Source organism: Neopelma chrysocephalum, unplaced genomic scaffold (assembly GCF_003984885.1).
Source record: "Neopelma chrysocephalum unplaced genomic scaffold, ASM398488v2 Primary Assembly neopelma1_347, whole genome shotgun sequence".
Classification (NCBI taxonomy): Eukaryota; Metazoa; Chordata; class Aves; order Passeriformes; family Pipridae; genus Neopelma; species Neopelma chrysocephalum.
The window spans coordinates 4439295-4459930 of NW_020898011.1; the positions used below are offsets into that span (position 1 = coordinate 4439295).

General features: G+C 42.2%; 1 long non-coding RNA gene across 1 annotated transcript; it reads right to left on the bottom strand.

Moving 5' to 3' along the window:
* Positions 1–209: 209 nt before the first annotated feature.
* LOC113978642 lies at positions 210–18330 on the bottom strand. The gene is made up of 3 exons (XR_003537627.1): positions 18111–18330; positions 13902–14084; positions 210–335 (listed from the first exon to the last, which is right to left on the bottom strand). It is a non-coding gene; the product is annotated as an uncharacterized LOC113978642 (long non-coding RNA).
* Between the last annotated feature and the right edge of the window lie 2306 nt (positions 18331–20636).

Consider the following 20636-nt stretch of genomic DNA (forward strand, 5'->3'; position numbering starts at 1 on the left):
AGGACTGTCCTAGTCTATATTTCTGATAATCATTGTGCTATTGATGTTGTAAATAGGAAAAAAAGATACTAACTTATTTCGAAATCACTGACTATTTATGTACATTCCAGCTTCCCTGGAGTACTGGGTGACCTTCACATTGCTTTTATTATTTTGCATAAGATGCTTTCTTACTTTTCTTGATAAAAAATTGAAGATTAAGTACCAAACATTGTCATGAGTTTTGTTATTCCTCAACAGTTGATTGCAATGGGATGGTGGGATCTGAGTTGGAAAAAGAACACCTCCATTACCCAGGTTAAAACTGCCTCTCGTTGACAATGTTCTGAAATTTCCTTTTAAAAATAAAATAATCCATTTAAAAGAAGGATGTTGGAATCAAAAATTCAATTCTGTTGAAAAAAAACCCTGTGTTTATAATTATCATTTCAACCCACGACCATGTGCCAAACATCTTTTTTTTATTTTTACAGTATATTTTTGTTTGACTTTTCATACCAACAACGAACTAAAAACACATCTCAACTTCTTCCAGTGGAGGCAATGCAAGTTTTTATTCTGAGCCTTTTCTGTGTAAATCTGTGCAAAACCAAGCCAGTATTTGGAGAAGACACACAGTAGGCTCATGATTCACAACAAGACCATATGGAATTTGCTGGAACTTGATTTTAAGATACCAAATAAAATTGTATTTAGGAGCAGGAAAGTGAGAGGCTGAACTGCAGCTGAGCCTGAAGCAACATTGTTAAGACTTTTCATTAGGAATATAAAGTTCAACCTGCTTGAGATGCTCTTCAAGGTACATTGATTTCATACATTTCCTACTGAGGTGCATACAAAAATATGTGGGTAGGGGTGCCAGGAGTTCACAGATGAGTGATTTGTAAGGGGAAGGAGAGGTTAGCCCAGACATCTGGGTCAGAGTGAAGACATGCTGGTGAGAAGCAGAGTGCAGCAGTGCTGGATGGGATAACCATCTGAAAATATTGCCAGTGCTGGTGCAGAGAAGGCCTGTCTTGGCAGCTTTAAGAACAGGACCAGGTAGGCAGGGAGAGAGAATTGGGATTGCCCAGCAGACACAGCTGGAACAAGCACACAGACATTTCAGCACACAAACTCACAGCATCACTCTTTACTTATTCTTCTGTAAAAGGCCTGAGAATGCATGATCCACACTGGCTGTTGAAATAAATGCCTTTAAGTATTATAGTGCAATGTAATTCTATAAAATAATTACATATGGCAAATATGGGGTAATAAGAGATCTTTATTTAGTGCACAGTCCCAAGTAGAAGGTCCCAAAGAAAAAACAGGGTAAAAAGGTGTACCTCACCATGTACAGGAAATTATTTCAGAACCGTTTCCAAAAACTGGGATTTGGAAAGAAATAAGTGGTGGCAAGACATAGCCATGAACCCTTTCCACCCAGCATTCCTGAACTGTGAAAATCATGAAGACAGTCGTGATAGGAGCCTGACAGGGCTGCACGCCCTGTACATGTTCCTGGCTTTTCAACAGCACCATGGATATCCAGCACAGGATATTGCTTCCCAAAGACCTGCCACGCTCGAGATGATGGGTCTGTGTTTTACAGGCTGAGAGCTGACCTGTCTCCTTTTTAAGTCAATGGCTGTTTCCTGATTGTAGATTGTCAAAAACAGCACCAACATCACGGTGGCTGGAGCTGGAATAATTGCACCCAAATGAGCTTTTAGGTAACAGGTTTTGATAGCAGCTTATCAATAGCTGACAGCTGGTGTATTGATAGAGAGGAGCTGAGCAAAGATAGCTCCTTATATGCCAGCTGCTAAGTGACAGCACAGACACCTCATTCAGTGGAGTTACAGCCACCAAACCTCAGAGTCATCTCATCCCTTGTGCTGCTCCAGCCTTGCTGGCCTCTCAGCCAGGTTACCAGGTTGCATGAGATGAGCAATGGCCCTAAAAAACTTCGTGCAGGGATGCAGAAACTCACCAGGCAGGGAGTGCAATGGAAGACAGAGGAGTAAGGAAGAAAAGGAAGAGAGAATTCCCTGTTTCAGCAACAACAAAGTGTTATCTGAGCTCAGCAATCCCTCCTTCACACTAAGTTGTATTCAGTGCAACACAGACTCCCAGTCAGAGGGCATTATTTTTATTGAAAGATGGGAGTATAGACAGGAGAGCTGCAGGTTCAGTTCATGTCAGTGGCTGAAGAGACTTCTGTGCCTTTCCTTCTGCCAACAGCCATTAGTGCCACTTGTACATTTTTGTAAAGACAGTGGTCACTCCTCACCTGTCACTTGCTAATGGCCTGTCCCTACCAAAGAAACAAAGTCGAGCCAGTTATTTGTGAACATATTTAGCGGAGTTTGGCTGGGAGGGGAAGATCAGAGGTTTGTCACAAATCTGCCTGTATGTCTGATAACTGTGGTGAGTGAGCCCTGTGCTCCTGAGAGCTGCTGACCCCTCCAGACAGCAGCATCAGACAGAACTTTGATGTGGTTCAGATGAGCCACTTACACCAAATACATAGAAGCAGTGATGGGCAGAACTGCTTAAAAATCAAGTTCCAACCATTTCTGGGACACTCAGTAAAACAGGTTGATTGATGGACAGATTTATTTCTTATGACAAATAGCCAAAATTCCTAAACCAGATCCCAGCACTTCAAGAGTCCTGTCACCAAGATCCCTCTGTGGAGTGGAGGCAGCTCAGGTAAGATTTCTGTCTCTGTGCATTGTCTACAGAACCAGGCAACCAGTTTCTTAACACAGGTGCTTAAGGTAAGGGTCTAAAGGAAGTGGGAATGAGCCACTCAGAGATGTAGGAACAGCAAGCTGGTGCCTTCATAGACCTGCACCTTTCTGCTGCAACAATCAAACTGGATATACTTATGGATCAGTAGCATGTTGCTGAGATTCCTTCCCCAGCTGTCTTAATTCAACAGGTCTGATCCAACCTAGATACACTGATGAAAAAGGAAAAGACATGGGAAACCTCTAGTTCAGAGTTAAGCTTTGGACTTAAACAATAATCAGATTTTGGCACAGGGAACAGATTTCAAATGAGCACAAATTGGTGAGCTACAAATTTAGAAAGGGGGCAAGCTATTTAGATTCAGGCCAGATATTTTGGGGAAAACAGACCAAAAGTAATATCTATTCTAAGGAAAAATACTGATAAACTGTGGAATTACAGGCCAGCTCTTTCTTCTTTTTCCTTACGGTCTGGAGTATGCCTTGTAGCTCATCATATTTTTGGCTTCTGGCACATATTTTATTAACTTCCATTATGTACAGAAACAAAACAGACCACTATTTTAAAAAAAAATGTTGTGAGTACAAAAAGAAATATAATGGCATATTCAAAGAGTAATTAAAGACTCTCTTATGAGATTTAAAAGCTGAGAAGAGTTTGAAAGACTTTCACACACAAAATATTATACAAAAATTATATGAAGCCATTTGCATCCACATTTGTGAGCCATGTGACTTCCCCTGAGATTTAGTTTGGCTTCTCCATTTAAAGCACTACAGATACTGAAAAGTGAGGACTAAAAACTTGGCTTGCTATCAAACCCAAGTTTCAGTTTAGATGATGCAGGACCAACCAACAGAATCGGACTTCACTTAACTCGTTCCAGCCTGCACAGTTATTGTCACCATTAGAAATTGCTTCATGTGCCAAAACCCTTTAAGGCCAACCCAGCCTGATAAAGATGCCTGCAAAGCTGATAGACTGCACAACTCTCAGCATACTGTGCATGGGTTGGATCCTGTCAGGGATGAAAGATCTCCAGGAACGCAGGTTTGGTTTTTTCCTGTCCTTGCTGTTCTAGAGATCTGGTCTTATCTGACATACTTGTAAGTGACACACAGACAGCAAAAAACATGATCATGTGATATGTTGTCAACTGCCTTGTGATCATGGAGCTGGACTAGCAGCAAGGCAAACCCTGACAGCTGCTGGATTGGGGTTGCTGCTCCTGTTGTTCTTTCACAGTGAGCATTTTGCTGCACACAAAAAGCCCTGTCTGCTCCTCAGGTGTCATACAGGCTAAAGATGTTCTGCAGAATACACAAGAGAATCTGCAATAATTTTAGCCATGTCCTGTGAAAGAAATGTGTCCAAGGGAAAGGCCTATTTTTAGATTGTCACTATTTCATGGACATTAATGAAAAAGAGGGAGAGGTTGCTCAGAATTCTTCGCTTCCCTCGTGCACAGCAGAAATGGGCATCACAGCAGCTCTAAAAACTTCTCTGCTGCAACAAGTGTAGATCGACAGGAAAAAGTTGTAGCTGGAAGAAAATGATCCACAGAAGTTACAGGGGGGTATTTTTGTAACTATCACAAAAGCACCTTAAAAGTAGTTAAGTGGTGAAGAGAATGAATGCAGGTTAACTGGTTATTAGGTTGAGCTTCCCTAAAAAACACAGTTTGTAGCTATAACTGAATGAAACTTGCTGTGAAATCTACAACAGCAACACTGAAAGCTGATTCCTCCATATGCTGAGGTTCAGTTTCCAGGTCAAATTGTGACCTGATGTAAACGGAGTTTCCATGAAGTAAATGGGCCTCTGGCCCATCCCTGCCAAAGGTTGGGTCTAATATTTGCTGTTAACAAAATTTCCAAATCTGCAGGTCTTTTAAATGAACATGCACCTTGCCCCTAACAAAATCTAACAATTATAATTCTGCAAACTCACTGAAAACCACCTTTCTTAGTGTGGTTTTCACCTGAGACCTTTCGTAGTTTCCGTAATATTTTTGACTGAGATTTAGGGAACAACTTGAAAATTAAAGTGGAAGCTTAAAAGGGCAGAAAACCACAAGAACTAAAAATAAAAATCCGTATATAACCAGGTATGAACCCAGATCATAACCTCAGACCAGCAGATGGTGACATACCTGGAGGCTCCTGACCCTGTGCCACCCAAGCCCCTGCCTCCATCCCACCCATGTCTTCATGCTGCTGGCAGGGTTTGGAGTGTACTGACTGACCCAGGTATTTCTGTAAGATTTTTCTCCACCTCATATCTACAGCTGGTGGGATGTGACACAAGACTTTATCTGGATGGTGTGGTGAGAGGGCCACTGGTTTTCCTCCTATCCCTCCCCAGCACGCAAGATGCAGGAGGGCTGGGCCCAAACCTGAAAGCATATTACATAAATAAAGAATGTACATAAATATACATAAATAAAATCATAGAATGATTTGGATTGGAAGAGCCTTAATGTTCATCTAGTTTCAATCCTCCTGCCACGGGCAGGGACAGCTTCCATTAGATAATGTTGCTTAAAACCCTATCCAGCCTGGCCTTGAACACATGCCCCAGGGATGGAGCAGCCACAACTTCTGTGAGCAACCTGCTGCTGTACCTCACCACCCTCACAGGAAAGAATTTCCTCCCAATGTCCAATCTAAATCCTCCCTCCTTCAGCTTAAAACCATTCCCCCTCGTCCTATCACCGCATGCCCTTGCAAAAAGTCCCCATAGAAATAAATTACCTTTTCATATAAAAATCTTCTAAAGCCCGTTTTCAGAAGAGTAATAGAACTGCCAGTCCAACACCTGCAGGGTTGGAAATAATTTACTTAGCCTCGCTGACTTTAGGGCAGGTTCTTCACTTGATAGATGGCCCAATTAAACATCTGTTAATCACGTTATCTCATCCCGAGGTGGAATACCTGGGTCTCCAGTCCCATCTCTGTGCCAGAGAGCACGGGATGGCCCCAGGAGAGCGGGGGGATCCCGGCAGGGCCCCCAGGAGGTGGCTGGGGCACAGAGCCCGCCCGGGGCAGCGCTGGGGGGCTGTGCCTCCCTCCCCCTGCACAACCTCCCCGTAACCTCGGGCTCCTCAGCCCTCCTGTACATTCTGGGCCCTGATAATAAAGCAACATCTGCAAACTTACAAGTGCTTTACTCGAGTTAATTGAGTAAATTGAAGCAAGCTGCGGGGCAGGGGTGATCTATGATCCCAGGTTGCGGGCCGGGAAGGGAGACAACAGATTTACTGCAAAGACAGTGGGCGGCCTTTTGTTCGGGCCCTGGTTCACGGGAAGTTTGAGGTCACGAGGGATTAAAATATCTTCAGAAACAAATGGAATAATTTGGCTGAAATATAAGGCACGCAGTGCCAGCTCATGCCAGGAAACCGGGGGTGATTTATGTGCCTTCAATCCAACACATTTTTCTGATATCTGCCCCATTAGGTTGAATTTATAGATTTTATTTTTTTTTTTTAAGAATATGTATCCCCGCCTCTCGTTTTCTGACATGTTTGTGTTCTGGGGAGCAGTTCCAAGGATTGCAATATAAATAAAAGGGCGCATTACCTTGCATTCACAAGGGCAGGGGACTGCTGGTTTTGCATCTCAGGGGGGAAAAAAAAACAAACCAAAAACAAAAAAAAAAAAAAAAAGGGAAAGAGAGCAAACCAAAACAAACTCCCAACCTCCCATTTACTACACTTGTTTGGGAATTACTTATTAAAAAAGACATTAAACAGGTAATGCTCTTTCTCCTATAATCTGTACAAGTCATTAAGTTTAAGCACAATTCGCCACCTTGAAGCAATTGGATACATTGTAATTTGTTTTATGGTCTCACAGATGCAAGGTATTTGCCGAGCTATAAATACATAAAAGTGGTTTATACGAGCAGCCCGTGCCCCGTGTGGGTTGGGAAGGGAGAGCCTCTCCTGGTTCCCCTGTTCCCATGCACACACAGACCCACATGCGCCCGGGCTCGCGCGCCGGCTCTGTTTATTTTTATTTTATTTATTTATTTTATTTTTTTTTTAAAGCCTGGCTCATTTTTAGCGGGATATACGGTCCCTTTTGTAGTTTCTCTGCCGCTTTATTAAATCCCCAACTCCTTACAAAACTGTACCATTTTAATAACGGGGACCCCCGCGGGCCGTAAAGCTGTCGAAGCGTCGCTCGCGCCCGCCCTGATCAGCTGCACTGATACCATCAGCCCTGATTAACCAGGGCCGCTCACGCCACCCCCTTTTATTGCAAGTGCCATTTACATTTTTGACAGTTTTACAAGGCTTAATGGCTTTGTATTAAATACATTGTGTTCCGAGGGGACTGACAGTTCTTGGTATCTTGTAAATGCGGTGCCGCGGCGTTTCCTCGGGAGCAATGAAACATCCAGAGTTTCTGCTGTAAACAGGGGCATTGCACCGAAAATAAAAGTTCACCCCAGCCAAAGCTGAAGTCCAAGTATCCAAAAAAAAATGAAAAAAGCTAGGAAAAAATATTTTCTTTTGTCTTTTTTTTTAACCTATGCATCAAGCTACATCTTGTAACATACTCAGACATTGTGCAGCAAAAGCATCAGCAATAACTGCAACACCTGAGGCACCTTCTCCACAGAAATTATTTTTGGAAAATGCTCTTGCAAAAGCTTCCTGCAAAACCCTGTTTAATTGTTTGGTTTTCTTACAAACAAAAAGCATTGCCTGGGGGCATTAAAGTATTTCTAACTTCTTTACCAGGCTGGTATCGATTTTTAATCTCGTGAAAAAACCTTGCCTAAACTGATCATTTCTCACATTTTGTTCAGAAATGAGGTTGAATTCACACCATTAAATCTGCTTGGACTTTAGGGTTCTTTTGAGCCTAAGACAGAGATGATCAGAAGGAAACATCTCATACTTTGAATGGCAGTAAGTTCAAAATCAAAATCAAAATCTCTATTTTTGGTTATAGGTGAGTTATTTCAGAAATTAAAATGAATCCCCCAACCTGAGAATCACCTTGACACAGGTAAGCATTTTCACAACAAATTTAAGAGCAGACTGACCACTGAAGACCTGTGCATCAAGTGTAAGTTTTTGCCCCCTCAGAGTATCTACTTACACATTAATAGTTCTCTGACTGATTAAATTTGTACAACCTGTTATTTACTATATGAACCAGGTTATCAATACCAGATGTATTTCATTCACTGCTGTTCCCGTGCCAATTTCTCAACAAATGGCACAAGTATCCCTTATCATTTACACACACAGGTTTTATTATTTTGATTATATCAGCATAATAAAACTGGTACAGTTTCTTTATAGTACAGCCTTTTCTTTATGTGGTGACCAGTATGAATTTACTCACACCAGTAGAAATTCTCCCATTACTAGGAGGGAATGCTTTTGCTGCTACAACAGAAGACACACGAGAGATTAACTATTTAAGTTAAAAAAAATGAACAGTGGCAAAATAGTACTCTCAAATGAAATTCTAAAACCAGCATAAATAAAATTACTTTATCCTGGGCCTTAAATATCAAAAGATTGATGTTGCTTCTTTCTCCAGCTTGATGTGAGTAAAATATTAGAACTGTTCTAATGCTTTTTGAGTGTAAAGTTCCTTAAAGTCTAAATTCATTAAGAAAAAAGTAATTCAATACATGATCACTCACCATCTTTTCTGGTATCAGGGAGCAGTAAGGGACCTGGTGTCTGGTTTTGTTATAAACACACACACATTAGTTTCAACTTTAGATGGTTTCTAGAGCTGATTTTGGCATGTCCCTCTATTACCATGGAATTTTCAACCACCATACTGATTACTCAAAAGAGTGTCAGCCCTTTGACTCCATGTATTATTATTATTATTATTATTATTATTATTATTATTATTATTATTACATCATTTCAGTGATGTCTGTAACCCATATCCAGATGATCTACTGAACAGATAGTTCCCAATGCAAAAGTGCTGCAGTGTCCATAGAAATTATCCCCAAATGCTGCCAAAGCACAAGAACAAGACAGGTATTTGGGATAAATCATGGTATGGTACATCTAGTAAAATAAATCGGTTGTTGCTTGCCCAGTGGAGCTTGCAGGCTGTTGTGTCTGCTGTTCCTTCCTTCCAGGCTGTGCTTTCTCCTAGGAGTAACCACAGAAAGGCTGAATGTAATTTTTGTTGTTCTTGAAGGTTCTCTCCTTGCATCACACGCTCCATGGGACCTGCCAGAGCTCAGCCCCTTCCCGAGGTGTCTCCTCCCCTGCCAGACCCTAAACCCTCTTGGGTGGCACATGGGACCTGGAGGAACCATTCCCAGGACTGTGTTGATCTTCCCCCCAGTCCCACCTCCTCTGCTGGCACGTTGCTGCTGTGGCTGAGGGACCCTCCTGTGGGTTGACACTCAGACAGTCCCTGCTCCTGCCCAACCCAGAGCTGCACAACCCAGAGCAGCACCCTCGGCCCTGCTGCCCCAGCAGCAGGTTGTGGGGATGGGCTGTTCTGCATTAAAGTTTGGAAATGAAAGTGAAAGCACATGTGAGACCTGCTGAACAGAACAGAAGGACTGGAGACTTAGCTGTATGCCAGAAGCCACAACCAGATAGAAATCACAGGTTAGTCAGGAAATTACTTGCATTTAATTTGGGGCCGTGTCTCCTGGGAGGAGGCTGCCCTTTTCCTGTTGTGCAGAGATGTTGCCCCTGGGTATAATTTGCCTTTTTCATAAGCAAGGGTGCTATCTCCTCCTTCCTCAAAGAGACCTTTCAAAGCCAGCTGAGGAGAATCAAATGTGGCACATTAGCAACAGGACAATGGCAAAGTCATTATAAATTGACTTCCTTACTGTGAGCTGCAGTAATCTGGATGTATTACTAGCATGATTCTGCAATAAAACTGAAGCAGCCAGTTCCTCCACTTGAATTAAAAACACCTTCTCCCAACTTCAGAGGGGTAATGAGTGCTCCCATCCTCTGGGGATGAGGTGAGGAGCCCGGCAGACAAGGATTCTGCTCCTTATGTGTGTGCTGAAGGGAAGGGTCCTTTCCAAGCAGGAGTGGACATGGCCAGAGCATGGACATGGCCACAGCATGGACGTGGCCACAGCATGGACATGGCCACAGCTTGCAGACCTCTCTGTGAGGTTCAGAAGAAGGAGCAGACTCATCAGAGCTCCCTCCACACCGCAGTGAGCGACGGAAGCACCGCTGCCACGTTGCCAAATTCCCTCCCAAAAGGAGCCTCCCTCAGCCATTGAGGAGGTCATCTCTGACAGCAGCAACTTAGAGCTGGAGAAAAAGCTGGTGCACTGCTCTGGCTCCCAAATTTCCCCAGTGCTGCAGCCAACCAGGCTGCCTGTGCCAGTGGCTCCTCAGCAGAGCCAGGGCTGGGGAAGCTGCCTCTAAAGCAGCCAGGATGCTGGAAGGTAAAGCATCTGCCAGTTTTCCCCCTTGCATTTTTTCCCTCACACCTTCCACACAAACAATGGCAGCTTTTACAAGCATGTGCCTGCCATAAAATGAGGACTCACTAAAAATAATGTTTCATTCAAAGCAAAGAGGTTTTTAAAGGTGCATTTTCTGCGGGGCAAGGGTTTTTTTAAGAATTCTTGGCTCTTGCATCCAAAGAATTCATTAAAAATGTTGCTCTGGATCAAATGAACAAATTTTTGATTTTGTTACGAGTTTTCCCCTCTTCTCAAGTTCAAAACTTAATGCTTGTGCTCAAGAATAATTACTATCCCTACTCAAGATGTTTTGGTACCACATCTGTATTCTGGATACCATTTCTTATGACCAGTTATTCAGTGTCAGCAACTTCATATTTTGCAGCTTTTTGGTAATTATTGACTCTCAGTGTCCCTTGCACAGGGCATCCCTCCTGTAATGAAATGATGAGGCACATGCAGAGTTCATTTGCTGGAAAAGCCAAACCTGAAAAGTCTGACACTAACACATCCCTCTTCATAAACTGTGATGAGATTCCATATGATCATCCTTTTAGCAAAATATGAGCAGGATTAGTCACGTGGGGCTCCAAAATTAGTGACTTGCATCGCATTTGCAATGGTTATTTTTTCTTAAGCTTTCCAGTAGCACTGATTTTGGGCACCAGCTCTTTCCATTTTGCACAGCCTGAGCCATCCAGCAGCTCACCCCCGTGGACAGAGCATGTCCACCCCAAAGCACCAGTGTTCCTCTGTTCCCAGGACGTGGCAGAGCATCAGTAAATAGCAAAGTAATGAAATAAATTAAACGGAAGCAAACAACAAACCCACCAGTTGAGGAACTGCAGCCTGGCCTGCCTTGAAGGGGTTAATGAATTCCAGTTTGGTGTAAGTTTGGGTAACCAGGACTTTCCCATGGCAATAAAAGTTCATATTAAACTCAGGTCTTGGTTCCTCAGGCCTCACACAATCTCTTTTTGAAGCAAAACTCTGGGATGCTGGTGGGAGTTTTGGCACAGAGGTGGGGTGAGGAGAGCCCTGGGTTGGGGTGACCCTGTCCCAGGGGACAGAGATTCTCTGCCAGCTCCAGCTGCAGGATCGGGCCCACCTTGGGCTTCCAGGGCTGGGCTCAGGTAACTCCAGCCAGGTAGGCTGGGAAGAAAAATGTACTCCTTATGTTTCACAAGTTCTGCTTTTCACATATGCTTAAGAAAATCTATTTACAATATTAAAACAATGTAGACCATAAAAGTAGTTTAGTGGGCTACCAAAAGATTGAGTTAAGCCCTCATCTAATTAAAAATATCCCACTAGCTGTGAATCTGTAGGGGCAATTTAAAATAATTCTGGAAAGTATTGTCTCCTGGGGTTATAATGTGGAGTTTTTATTTTCTTTTTTTGCCTTTACTATTTCTGTCCTTTTCTGGCTTTGTTCTGTGTAAAGGGTGAATTAACATCTGACTGTAGGCTTCAGCTTTGACTTGCTTTTAATACCATATACTGTCGCTTCTATTAAAAAGGAAAAAAGAAGTTTCCAATGTTTTTTTTATTTTTCCCCTTTGTCTACAACGTGTGTAAAGAAAAGTGACCGAAAGGAGAGGTTAAGAATAGTTCCTTTTTTCAAATCTATGTTGATTGAATTAAAATGTTTGAATTTTATTGAACAGGGAAAAAGAGATTTTTAAAAGCCTATCTGTAGCCCCCTATAAAAGCATTTTTTTTAATAAAACTTCTGTTTAAAAAGTATGTTATTAGCAGTATATCCTGTGCTGCATATTAATAAAACAATGGAATTTTGTATTTCTTTTTCTCATAAATTACATAATTCAAACCTTGAAACACCTTTAATGAACACTGACTCGGCATGTGGCACTTAATAAAACTGGGCTAAACTCGTTTTCTGCCTGACAGGCTACCAGTGGAGAATGTGCCCTACAAGTAAATGATTAAGAGGCAGAAATCTTTTCTGGACTACTATTAAACACTTCAAAGATTTTCAAAGTCAGATAAAATGAAAAGCAAATGTGTTTCACTGCCTCTCAAATACCTCAAATGTTTTAGCAGGTGCAAGCAATGAAACCTTCTGTAGTGACAGCACTTTAGGGTCTGCAAAGTGCACCCTACTGAATTATGGGAATGCAGGGCTTACTTCATAAAAATTCATGATTTTAGATGAGGGGAGATGCATGTCCTTAATACCCATCTACATATGTAGCACAGAAGGAGAGTCCCTTTGTGTCTCCCGGTGTCACAGGCGTGTCTTAACCCTCGCTGGAGCTGCTGGACTGTTTCATGTCGAGTTCCAGAGCCTTTAACCCTTGCAAGCTTTGCCTTGATTTTAACCTCTCTGTGGAGGAGCAGGCAGACAGTCCATCCTCTGTCAGATATTCCACTGTGAGAGAGGACAGTGCAGCCAGCAGGCAGGAGCTGCCCCTGGGGGAGCCTGGCTGAGCTGGCAGCAGGTCCTGGAGCAGGGCACAGCTCCCATCCTGGCAGCAGGGCACAGCTCTCCCTGTGTCCCAGCCACTCCTCAGCCTCCCCAGCCTCAGTACCCCATGCCCTGGGGCAGCAGTGCCATTTCCTGCCCCATGGTGTGTTCCATGGACTCGATGCCCCAAAGCCTGCGGGCATTAAGGGAACAGATCTGCCAGTCCGGCTGCATTTTTACAGTCCAAGACAACTGAGGAAATTTCTTCAGTATTAATTTCTCTGGCATATAGAGGAAAGTCTACACATATTAAATAGTTGTTGCTGCTTTGAACTTTCTCTTCTAGAAAACTGTAAATGAAAGTGGGGCTTATAAAAGCAAAGATAGGTACCATCTGGGCAGGTGCTGGTAACTGCTCTCAGGCCCTGCCAATTTACCAGACCATATCCCTCAATCTCAGTCTCGAATTTGGATTCAGAAGGATTTTATCAGAGGGTTGCATGGGTTTTGAGAGCAGGACCAATAGTCTCTTGTGCAAGTTTCTTGCATTTCCTCTGATTGTGCTCGACTTCAACATTTAACTGACAAATATTTTGTTGAGGATTAATGAATGACTAACACAAACTAAACATGTTGTGGACCAGAATGTTATGGGCTATACTTAATCAGAGAAAAAGCAGGATTAAAAAACTGGGAAGACAGTTTTAAAAGCTGGTAGGACAGTTTTAAGCAAACTATTGTTGAGTCCTTCCACGATTCTGTACTTATTAGAAGATGTCGGGTAACAATTCTTTATATATTCTCTTTAAAAGCAGTGTAAATATGTTTTATTTACTGGCATCCTAAATGGGATTGTGTAGCATCACTTTCTCCTGAGCTGCTGAGAGGGTATTTCCCTGGCTGCATGTGCAGCTCTGCTGTGCCCAGCCTGGCTGCAGGGTGTCTGTGCTGCCCCAGGCTCTCAGGAGGTGGCTGCACACCTTGCTGCACATGGCCCAGCAATGAAAGGCCTGAGTGTATCCACTGACCCCACAATAAATCCAAACCCTGAGCTATTGCAAACAAAATGCTGCACAGAATAAGGGACCTGCAGTAAGTGCCAATACAAGAGGGGAAGATCACAGATTTAATAAAATCTCATTATCCCACTACTCGGCATCCTTGGAATCTATTTACCTTTGTGTCAAAGTGCTAAGTGAAGTGTCCAGCATTACCTCCCTGATGAATAATAACAGGCATGATTAACTTTAAAACCCCACTAACATAACTACATGCAAAGAATTGCACTTACCACAGTGTTGTGGAGAAAATCTTTTCATGACCAACAGCTTGACATTCAGGGCTTTGTTTCCCGCAGCAGCTGCATCTTCACTTTTTCACGCCAATATCTGACTTCCTGTGGGTAGATGGAGTGATAGTAATTCTTCTGCTGGATGTCTGTGAGTGCATAAATGGGAGGACGTGTAGTAAAATCCTGTTGTGAGCACAAGTGTATTTAGTTGTGCAATAATAGAACCACACGAATGATCCCGTATTAAAATAAATTCACAGAGCCTGACATTATGGGAGCTGAGAACAAATGTTTCGCCATGTAATACATAAAGAATATTCATATAATATATAAAATAATCCAGATCAACTGAAAATATTTATGGGCCAGCCATGCAGCTGGTGTAAATCAGCACAGCCCCACTGAAGTCGGTGGAGCGACACCAGTTTTGGGCGTACGAAGATTTGGCACCCAAGTAATTTGGATTTTCAGCAAGAAAGCCCAGAGCTACTTCTCCTGTGGATTTGATGATTGAACCTCTGTTTAAAAGGTTGTGTTTTGAAATTCTGACTCGAGAAAATCATATATTACAGTTTAGGTTTTGAACAGCTTTTGCTGGCTGTGGAAACATTTAATTCATCACAGTTGGCACCACGTATTATCTGAGATAGTGTAATGGAAACTTTTAGGGACTGACGAGGTTTGTAACATTTTACATGTGTATTTACCCTTTCTGGTTTTTAATATAGGAACGGGATTGCAGGGCATTGGACCCTGACCCATATCCTGTTACATTTGGGAACAGCCTCTTCACTGGTGTCCAAGAGCTCTGGGTCATTCTGTTGGTCAGCCAGACATTTATGTGTGTATCTCATGTATTGTCCACATTTATTTTGTGAGATGGGAAAAATTAACATGCCTACCATTTACTGAGATGTTTGCACATGAACATTACATCACACGTTTAAATAAATACAGATGCATTTATTTCAGCATGTGGCTCTCCAGACGTCTGTGCTTGCCTGGCACACATCTGGATAACTGAAGCATACGATTTCCACTTGTTTATAACTCCTTTCTTTCTCAACCAATTTTTTTTCCAACTTATCCAAGCCCACATTTCTCACTGGAGATTACATGCCAAGTTTGAACTGTTTTCAGTTACCCTAGCACAAGTTTAACATCTGAAACAATTCTTTAAGCATGCTCTAAACCAACCATATGGATTTTTACCAAACTTTCCAAAAGCTACAAAAGTATCAGCCTAAAGGAGTAATTTTTTTTTCTGGAAACTCATAAAGGGGCTTAGAAAGGAAGTACCTCTTTAACTAGCAAGGAACACTCAACTACCAAAGAATTATTTTCAAGAAGGTCTGAAAGTCTGTTTCTGGTCAAACACATGTCCTGCTCTGTCTTCTTATGCTGGGTTGGGTAAATTCTGAGTTCAGTCCTTACACGTGGAAGATCCCTAAGAGTGTTATTTAAAGCTTATGTTGAAACTATAAGCTGGAATTTTTTCTCAGCTTTTACCACAGTCTCCAAAAGGACTTTCTGCCTGGGAGACCCTACCAGTAAATTCTGTGATGTGTCCAGTTGTGGTTCTGGTTCAGGAGCAAGGTTAGGACACAGGGGCTTCCAGTCTGGTTGAAATCTGGAATGAGAAATGAGATCTGCCACGGCAGGAAACTTGGGGTCTGGCTCTGAGTTCCCTCCCTGGTGTTATGGGCTGGCACAATGGTGTCCTGCAGCGTGGCAGGTAAAAAGCAGTTTGTGTTCAGGCTCTAACAGGGAAAGTGCAAGCAGAGGCTCCTGAGCAAGGCAAGCCTGTTAACCCAGGCCCATCTGCTAGATCCTGACAGAAGCAATGTAGATAATTCCCATGTGGTGTGTTCTTATTCCAACAGGCTTCAGGTGTCGAATTTCTGGAGCTCTCTCTTTTCTTTTAAGATATGAGACTCTTTTATCAAGCAGTAGAAATTAGGTTCTCTCTCTGTGACAGCAGCAGAAGTGCAAAGCCATTTTGGAAGCAGTAGCAAAGAACACTTTATAACCAGAGGTAGGGCTGCCCCACTCCTCCTGTCCAAACTGGCCCACACACCAAAAGGCACTGAGCAGGAGGAAGGATGACACAGTTTCCCCCTGTTGAAATGTGCCCTAAGCTGGTGATGTCCAAGCAAGGCAACAGCACCTCAGGGCTCTGCTCTCTGCACAGCTCCTCCAGGCTTTGCTTTTGTGAGCTCTGAGCTGTCAGTGTTCCCATGAGAAACCCCCCACCCAGCGAGTGCAATGGCAAGCATAAGCGGGATTTTGAGGACATAGGTGACAGTGAAACACTACCCTGGTTTTCCTCCCCATTTAGTCATGCCTTTCATTCCACCCTTGCTTGCAGGTGACATGAATTTGATTATCCCAGCTGCTCAACCACCCAATGAAAAACAGCAGCTCCCATCCAGAAGCAAATCAGCATGAAATCAGAGAGTTGACAGTGGTTTCTCAGAAACTCCCTTTAATGTAGTTACACTGTGGACTGGGTTACCTATTCAAACCAGGCTGAACTCACACATCTGACCCAGCCCAGCAGCACTGTGTTTGCCTTCAACCCATCCAGCCCTTTCATGTCCTCAGATTACAACTGTGGTGGGAGGGAAACCTGAGGTGTTTAACAAATACTATTATTTTATAAGCTCCTGTTAAATAGTTAGACAAATATTCTGTAATCCTTCAGGCTCATCTTAGGTCAACCACGTAGTTAATGAGCAATGATAACAAATGAGTAAGTTGAAATTGAAGCTTTGGGGAAAATGCCCCATCTCTTCATCACACGCCTGTGTGCACATATGCAGAGAATCTGTTAAGCATTTACATTTTAGTTTAAACTTTCTTGCCACACTCAAGAAAAATAAATTTGCTGCTTCCAATAAGAGGATTGAAACCAAAGGGCATTTAATCTTTTATGATCAACAATAATATTTAAATGCTAGAATATATTAAATCTACTTATAGCAATCCCTCATTACACAAGCTGTGTTTTCTTCGCTAATGAACTGCATGTTTAAAAATACAGTGTTACAAAAATGTTTGTAAGAATCTGCTTTACTTTTCGAATGTTTCACAGTAACTGCAGGCGTTTCACATTTTTTACAATTCAAGCTTTAAAATTATGCAAATATGTCTTAGCTGAAACACAGAATTCCTGCATTTGGAATTACAATACAATAGCAGAGCAGTGACTGTTTTTCTGTAACCATTCTTTCTCACCAAAGGCTAAAATTTATGGCAAAGTATGCAAGTACAATGCTAGGGAGACACCAAATATTCTGTCTTATTGCACTGATTAAACAGAATACCTAGAAAATGTAAATGACTGGATTTCCATGCTAGCATTGTAATGATTAGTTCTTGTTTTATACCATTCTTGTTTTATACCAATGACAGGCACCACACAGAAGAAGAAATACAAGCCTCTCTCATGAATACCTTACAGAAGACCCAGTCCTACAGATGCAGGTTGAAATTGTTCAGCTTTGTTCAGGTGAGTCCCTTCAAGCATTGCCTTCCCAAAAAAACCTGCATGTAGATCCTGACAGCAGAAACAGGACAGAGGCCTGTGGGGTCATCATTTAAGAAGGGGTTTTTTGCCTTGCTCTTAAATACTTCCTTCTTCATATCTGCATATTGAGTTGGTATCCTTTTGTGCAGATGGGGTGATTTTTTTCCCTAGAATTGTGGAGGATTTTAGGCACCAAAACCGTTGCCATCTTCCTGTCATCTTTTCATTGTCCGGAGACAAAGCCCTGTGCAGCCCTGGGGAAATTTAAGGGACCTATTTCTTAGAGAGGTCCCGAGGCAGTAAGGTGCTTAACATCAGATAGGACGGGGACCCCAGACAGAACCTATTCTATTTTCAGTGGCCTGAGAGGGATGCACTGTGCCTGACATTCACTGCAGCCCAAGATTGTGAACATAGCGGACAATAGATGGATTGGTGTAAAACTATCCCAGATAACTGCTCAGACATCTTCCCTCTGTCAGTGAAATTTGCCATGATGTGTTCAAAGCCAAGAGGCATTATTTGTGCTGTCCTGGATCTGTTAAGGAATGGCAGGGGGAGGACAGAGATACTTAGGGATTTAAAAGCAGAGAGAACTCCATGAAAGAGATAAAAGGAGTCAAATGCACAAACCCTATTTGAAGTCCTTAAAGCATAAGAAAAGAAAGTATTAGACTTACCACATAGGGAGAGCTGGAATTTGTGTAGCTCTGGCCCCTGTGAACTGTAGCTGCTATTTTAGGGGTGGTCTGAATGTTTGAAAAGCTAGCCTGAATTCACAAAACTTTTCCCTAGTACTTATAATGCGCTTTTTTTCTGTAAAAGTTGACTCTTTTTATTGTTGTTGTTTTTATGAACTGCATCCTAGCTGATGTATCTGTTGTCACGTTAGAGAGAGGAGAGAACTCTTTGGAAGATGAGAAATGGAAAGGAGTTAAATATATTTTATACTGTAGCTCTCTGCACCCAGAAGTGTTTTCCCCATCAAGCCACCACGCCAGGTCTTGGACAGCAATGTTTGAATAATAATTTTCCCTGCAAGTACTCTCTGCATCTTTACAACCTCCTCTTCTATAATGTGGTTCAATGGTCAAAGCTTCCTTCTACTACCTTTTTCCCACTTTCTCTCTAGGCAAAACTAAGCCCAATACAGACAAAGTCAGTTTTGAAAAGTGATGGCTTCGAGTGAGTTCAGACTTTGGTATCAAATATTTCTCCTTTATTCAGTGTATGTAACATTTAAAAGATCTCTTTTTTATGTAATATCTACACTAAGGTCTACACAACACTATTGTTCATTTCAGGGTGCCAGCAGTATAAATCAGGGAAGAGCTCAAAGATATTGTTTGCTGAGCTGCCTTTCAGAGCCTTAACCCTACTATTGTACAATAAGGCAAATCCAAATGACTCTGTTCCCTGGACTTTAAAACATTTTGCTGGATATCTGACAATAAGATGCTGACCAAGTAGATTCTGAGCGTTTCCTATCTCCTGTCAGCTACAAATATGTTGAGGAAAGATCTTTTATTTACAGTTTGTCAACTATACTGTGGGTACCAGACCACAGCGTTGGGAAATCTCTAAAGATGAAAACAGGAGATAACAGAGGGCTGCTCAGAACTTTCAGACATTCTGAATATTCACATCTCTCTCCTCCAGTTTCTCAATTCCTTGCCAGAAGTTTATTAAGAGGATGATAGGAATGAGGGTGTCTCTAATTGTGAGAAGGGTGGCAGTGTGACCACCTTTTGAGACAAAAATCAGCATCTATGTCCTTCATGCCTTTTAGGATTGCATAGGTAAAGAGCCAAATTCACAAAGTTCAATTCCAAAACAGAACAACAGCCAGTTCCTAAGAAAATTCACACTGATATCTTGCTCACCATCACCTTTCATCTGCCTGTTTCATAACAACACCATGCTATATGTGCACTTTTGTGTGGAGTTGGGAACAATGATATTCCTTTGCCCCTGTACTGACTGGGCAAGGCTGAGTGCTTGGCTCCCAGAATTACTGGCTCAACACTGCACACAAGTTCTTCCTCAGGACTCCACCTTTAGTCATTCTTTGCCTTGGCAGAAGCTCTTCTCTTTAGAGTTATCTTAAAGAACAATAACAGGTGGCTTCCTTGCAGTGATGGGCATGGGGAATCTCTTGGATGTAACATCTGGGGCTCACTGGTATCTTTAATATCATCCAAAGAATGCAGTTATCCTTTGTGCTCATAGTTACTGTTATTATTTCCAGTATGCCACAAGGAAGCACTGATAGCCACGTTCAGATGTTAGAGATGCATATAGGTTAATTCTTAACAATGACAAAATTATAAGCAAAATGGGGTTTTTTATGCATTTCTGGACTTGAAATGGGCTCTGGGAGTATAATGTCATTCCTCAACCAGTGTAAACACCTTAAACAAAAGTGTGTGCATGCTGTGGTGGGTCCTACTATAAAGGAAGTGAAGCAGCATTATTAACATTATTGACATACCATGTTGGCCCTTTCCTGAATCTCAAGCAACACATTTATATATGTATTTCTATATTCATAACTCCACAGCAGTATTTAAAAGCAAATGTGCATAGAAAAGCAGACACATCAGGTATGATAAGTCTGCTGCTGGAAAGAATTTCTGGTGAAGACTGTTTGCTGTGTTTGGGAGATTTTGCAAAATCTTTTTCTAACATTTTTCCCACCAACGACTGTTCACTGTCCAGGCTCTCTAAGCAATAGTCTGCAAAATAATTGTAAAAGTTATTTTGATAGCAATCGAGTTGGCTGAGTATTTCTCTAAAGCACAGATCTCTCAATAATTCAAGTACAGGCACCACAAGAAAAGCCAAGGGAAAGCTTTAGCTGCTTTCTTACAGCATATAACTGAACAGATAGAAAGATGTACTTCTGTACATGCTCTTTTATATCTTAGTTTCTTCACTGATATCTAGTCATATTGCATCCAGGATGGGTAGAAACTATTTTTAATGAGTAACCCAAAATCAAGTAATTTTTAGAAGAGGGAATTCTCTTTGATTTCCAGGAATGTTGGTTCACAGGCAAGTCTTGGTTCTGAAACTCCCTCCTTCCTTGAGTGGCCACAGTGGAATCCCATGTGTCCTAAGCCAGGTGTGTGTCAGGAACCAGAGCTGTGGGCACAGGGATAACTGAGCAGGTTCCTCACAGGGATAACTGAGCAGGTTCCTTACAG